Source organism: Molossus molossus, unplaced genomic scaffold, assembly GCF_014108415.1.
Source record: "Molossus molossus isolate mMolMol1 unplaced genomic scaffold, mMolMol1.p scaffold_m16_p_11, whole genome shotgun sequence".
NCBI lineage: Eukaryota > Metazoa > Chordata > Mammalia > Chiroptera > Molossidae > Molossus > Molossus molossus.
In genome coordinates this window covers 43,260,182-43,266,181 of record NW_023425346.1, presented here as the reverse complement: position 1 = coordinate 43,266,181, position 6,000 = coordinate 43,260,182, and the positions used below count along the sequence as shown (strand labels likewise).

Here is a 6,000-nt window from a genome sequence, read left to right as displayed (position 1 = left end):
TCTCTCTCCCTCCCACTCTACCTGAACAGAAAATGGAAAAATGTCCTCGGGTGAGGATAAAAAAAAAAAGAAAATCAACCAGTGAAATATGCCACATCGACAAAAGGAAGGGGTAAAATGCCTAGGATCATCTCAACTGATGCAGAAAAGGCATTAGACAAAATTCAGGGTTCAAAATTTCAAGATTAAAGAAAGAAACAAACACTCAACAAAGTAGGAATAGATAAAAACTACCTTAACATAGTAAAAGTCATACACAAGATCCCACAGAATGCATAATACTCACTGGTGAAAAGCTGAAAGCTTTTCCTCTGAGACAGGAAAGGGGCAAGGATGCCCGCTCTCCCTGCCGCTGTCCCACACAGTGCTGGGGGTTCTAGCTGGAGCAATTAGGCGAGATGAAGAAATAAAAGACACCTGAAGAGGAAAGGAAGAAGTAAAATTTTCTGTTTGCAGATGGTATAATCTTATATATAGAAAACCCTAAAAACTCCACGGAAAAAGATACTAGATTTAATAAGTGAATTCAGCAAAGTAGCAAGATATAAAGCTGACACTCAAAAAAAACTCGCATGTCTATACACAAACAATGAACAAACTAAAAATCTAAAAAGGAAATAAAAATAATTCCATTTACAATAACATCAAGGAATAAAATATTTAGGAACTAACCAAGGACATGAAAGAACTGTACAAAAAACTACAAAAAAAAAAAATCGCCGCAAGAAATTAAAGAAGACATAAATAAATAAAGACACATCCCATGTTCAGGGATTCAAAGACTTAATATTGTTAAAGAGTCAATAGTATCCAGAACAATCTATAGATTCAGTACAATCCCTATCAAAATTCCCATGATGTTTTTTGCTGAAACAGAAAAACCCATACTAAAATTCATATGAAATCTCAAGGAACCACGAATAACCAAAACAATTCTGAAAGAGAAAAATAAAACTAGAAAACTCACACTTCCTTATTTCAAAACTTACTACAAAGCTAGAACAATCAAAATAGTGTAACATTTTCATAAAGACAGACATTTGGACCAATGAGCCCAGAAATAAATTGTCCCATATATAACCAATTGATTTCTGACAAGGATGCCAAGACTATTCAATGGGGAAAGGACGGACTTTTCAATATATGGTACTGGGACAACAGGATGTCCACATGCAAAAAAAAAAAAAATGAAGTTGGACCCTTACCTAATACCATATACAAAAATTAACTTAAAATGAATCAAGGACCTAGAAATAAAATCTATAACAATAAAACTCTTAGAAGTAAACATAGGTCAAAAGCTTCATGACATTGGATTTGGCAGTGATTTCTTGAATATAACCTGTACCAAAGGCACAGGTACAAATTTAAAATGGACAAATTAGACTTCATGAAAATTTAAAATTTTGTACATCATATTACACTATCCACAGAGAAAAAAAGCCAGCCCACAGAATGGGAGCAACTATTTGCAAATTATATATGTTGATAAGGGATCAATATCAAGATATATACATAATTCCTAAAACTCAACTACAAAAAGCAAACAACCCAATTTAAAAATGGTCAAAACACTTGAATAAACATTTCTCTAAGCAAGATATACAAATGGCTAACAAGCACACGAAAAGATGCTCAGCATCACTAATCATTTGAGAAATGAAAATCAAAACTAGAGAGATACCTCCTCACACCCATTTAGGATGCCTATTTAAAAAAAAAAAAAAAGAGGGGGGAAGGAAAAATGGCGGCGGAGTGAACGGAGCTACACAGACCGTCTCCCAGAACCAAACTGGAATTACAACTATAACACAGACAAATCGACGGGAAAAACCAACAGAAAAGCAGCTTGCGAGGACCATACAACGAGGGACACTGACTCCATCCCGGTAGGCTTGCGAAGGCGCGAGACGGGGCTGGGAGCCCACGGTCGGCAGCTCGGCAGCAGCCTTAGCTGTAAGCGGCGCCCGCGGGTTACACTCCCAGGCGGCCCCACAGCGCAGCCGGGACAGAGGCTGAAACAGCCACAGCCACTCACCTTGGGCTCCGGCGGAGGGAGGGCAGACTGGACTGGAACTGTGTCGGGACACTCAGGGTTTGGAGGGCGCTCAGAGCTTTGGCTGAGTGCAGCCACTCAGGACGGTAGCCACATTGCTCCTTCCCAGGGCTCTGGGGAGAGGCAGCAGCCCCTCCCTCGGAGATCCAACCCCACCCTGTGGGCCATTGAAGTGTTAATTGAGGCTCACTAACGACCAGCATCTGCCCCACCCTCGTGAAAGCCCCTTGGCTGAGCACCAGAGGGAGTTTTTCAATCAACGGACAACCCAAAACTCATCAATTAACCTAGACTGCTAGCCTCCAGGCAAAAAGCTAGAGGATAACAGTACATTTCCTGGGCTGGCAACTTTAACCAGGAAAGTAAGACTTGACAGTGGTGTTCAACGCGGGTCCTCCCTCGCTCATCTAAACACAGGAGAGGGAGCCACAAACAGCAGAACACCAACACCCACAGGGAGAACTTGACAGGCTCCAAAGCCCACAGTGATAGCCAAAATGGTGAAACACAGAAACAGAAGCCAAATGAAAGAGCAAGAGACCTCCACCGAAGATGAGATCAATGTGGAGCAATTAGGCATGTTAACAGAGCTAGAATTCAGAGCCATGATCTTGAGGAAGCTGAACAGCATGAGTAAGGACATAGAGACACTGAAAATAAGCCAAATGGAAATTAAAAACCAACAAGAAGAGATAAAAAATGACATATCCGAAATGAAAAACACATTGGAAGGTTTACAAAGCAGAGTAGGGGAAGCTGAGGACCGGATCAGTGAATTAGAAGACAGGGTAGAAAAAATCAACCAATCAGAAAAACAAAAGGAAAAAAACGATTAAAAAACAGGAAGACAGCTTAAGAGAACTATGGGACAACTGGAAACGTAATAATATTCGCATCATAGGAGTCCCCGAAGAAGAAGAAAAGGAGCAAGGGATAGAGAATATATTCAAAAAAATAGTGAGAGAAAACTTCCCTAATTTGGTGAAGGAAGAAGGCATTCAAGTTCAAGAAGCACAGAGAGTCCCAAGTAAGAAGAACCCAAACAGGCCCACACCAAGACACATAGTAATTAAAATGCCACAAATTAAAGACAAAGAGAGAATCCTAAAAGCAGCAAGAGATAAGCAACAGGTTACCTACAAAGGGAACCCCATAAGGCTTTCAGCTGACTTCTCACAAGAAACACTACAGGCCAGAAGAGAATGGCATGAAGTAATCAAAGTCATGAAAAACAAGAATCTGAATCCAAGACTACTCTACCCAGCAAGGCTATCATTCAAAATAGAAGATCAAATAAAGAGCTTCCCAGACAAAAAAAAGCTAAGGGAATACATTAGCACCAAACCAGCACTGCAAGAAATGCTAAAAGGACTGCTGTAAATAGCAGTAGAAATGGGAAGAAAAATAGAACCACACTAAACAAAAATGGCAATAAATAAGTACATATCAATAATCACCTTAAACGTAAATGGATTGAATGCTCCCATAAAGAGACACAGAGTAGCTGATTGGATAAGAAAGCATGACTCATCTATATGTTGTTTACAAGAGACCCACCTCTCAACAAAAGACTCACATAGGTTGAAAGTGAAGGGATGGAAAAAAATTTTCCAAGCAAATGGAAAGCAAAAAAAAGCTGGGGTAGCAATTCTCATATCTGATAAAATAGATTTCAAAATGAAGACCATAACTAGAGACAAAGACGGCCACTACATAATATTGAAAGGATCTATCCAACAGGAAGATATAACCTTGATAAACATATATGCACCCAATATAGGAGCACCAAAATATATTAAAAATCTTCTGGAGGACTTCCAAGGAGAAATCGACAACAATACAATCATAGCAGGGGACTTCAACACCCCGTTGACAGCACTGGATAGATCCTCTAGGCAAAAAATTAGCAAGGAAACAGAGACTCTAAATGAAGCACTAGACCAAATGGATTTAATAGATATCTACTGAGAATTACACCCCAAAACTACAGAATACACATTCTTCTCAAGTGCACATGGGACATTCTCAAAGATAGACCACATGATAGGACACAAACTAAATCTCTACAAGTTCAAGAAGATTGAAATCATATCAAGCATCTTCTCAGATCACAATGGCATGAAACTAGAAATCAATTGCACAAAGAACATGCAAAGACATTTCAACACATGGAGGCTAAATAGCATGTTATTAAACAATGAATGGGTCACCGAGGAGATCAAGGAAGAAATTAAAAACTTCCTGGAAACCAATGAAAATGAACACACAACAACACAAAATCTATGGGATGCAGCGAAAGCAGTTCTGAGAGGGAAGTTCATAGCACTACAGGCCTACCTCAAAAAACAAGAAAAATTTCTAATTGACTGTCTAACCTCACAACTTAAAGAATTAGAAAGCAAACAAAAAGAAAACCCCAGAGCAAGTAGAAGGAAGGAAATAGTAAAGATCAGAGCAGAAATAAATGACATAGAGACCAAAAAAACAATTCAAAGGATCAATGAAACAAAGAGCTGGTTTTTCGAAAAGATAAACAAGATAGATGGACCCTTAGCTAGACTCACCAAGAAACAAAGAGAGAGAACCCAAATACACAAAATCAGAAATGAAAGAGGAGAAGTAACAACCAACACCACGGAAATACAAAAGATCGTTAACAACTACTATGAACAACTATATGGCAACAAATTCGACAATCTCAGCGAAATGGACAAATTTCTAGAAACACACAGTCTCCCAAAACTATTCCCGGAAGAGATAGAAAACTTGAACAGACCAATAACAACTAAGGAAATTGAAGAGGTAATCAAGACTCTCCCAGCAAACAAAAGCCCAGGCCCAGATGGTTTCACGGGGGAGTTTTACCGAACATTCAAAAAAGAACTAACACCCATTCTCCTCAAACTATTTCAAAAAATTCAAGAAGAAGGAAGACTTCCAAACACGTTCTATGAGGCCAGCATAATTCTAATTCCAAAACCAGAAAAAGACACTACGAAGAAAGAAAACTACAGGCCAATATCCCTGATGAACATAGACGCCAAAATCCTGAACAAAATACTAGCAAATCGGATCCAGAAATACATCCAAAAAATTATTCACCATGACCAAGTGGGATTCATTCCAGGGATGCAAGGCTGGTACAATATTCGCAAATCAATAAACGTGATACACCACATAAACAAAATGAAGAATAAAAACCACATGATCATATCAATAGATGCTGAAAAAGCATTCGACAAAATCCAGCATCCATTTCTGATAAAAACGCTCAGCAATGTAGGAATAGAAGGATCATATCTCAACATAATAAAGGCCATATATGAAAGACCTACAGCCAACATCATACTCAATGGACAGAAACTAAAAACATTTCCATTAAGAACAGGAACAAGACAGGGATGTCCACTTTCACCACTCTTATTTAACATTGTACTGGAAGTCTTAGCCACAGCAATCAGACATGAAGAAAAAATAAAAGGGATCCAAATTGGAAAGGAGGAAGTGAAACTGTCATTATTTGCAGATGACATATTGTACATAGAAAACCCTAAAGACTCCATCAAAAATCTATTAGACTTAATAATTGAATTTGGCAAAGTAGCAGGATACAAAATTAACGTCAAGAAATCGACGGCATTCTTGTACATCAATGATGAACTCACAGAAAGAGAAACTGAAAAAACAATCCCATTTACCATCGCTCCAAAAAAATTACGATACCTAGGAATAAACTTAACCAAAGAAGTAAAAGACCTATTTGCAGAAAACTACAGGTCATTGAAAAAAGAAATAGAGGAAGATATAAAAAAGTGGAAGAACATACCCTGTTCATGGATTGAAAGAATTAACATAATTAAAATGTCCATACTACCCAAAGCAATCTATAGATTCAATGCAATCCCCATCAAAATACCAACGACATATTTCATAGAACTAGAACA

At 38.3% G+C, this 6,000-nt stretch overlaps 1 long non-coding RNA gene across 1 annotated transcript in view; it reads right to left on the bottom strand.

Moving 5' to 3' along the window:
* Positions 1-323: 323 nt before the first annotated feature.
* The window catches only part of LOC118625128, a 31,014-nt gene continuing 25,337 nt past the window's right edge, over positions 324-6,000 (bottom strand). Inside the window, exon 3 of the long non-coding RNA XR_004958632.1 lies at positions 324-417. This is a non-coding gene — a long non-coding RNA (uncharacterized LOC118625128). The remainder of the gene's footprint in view (positions 418-6,000) is intronic.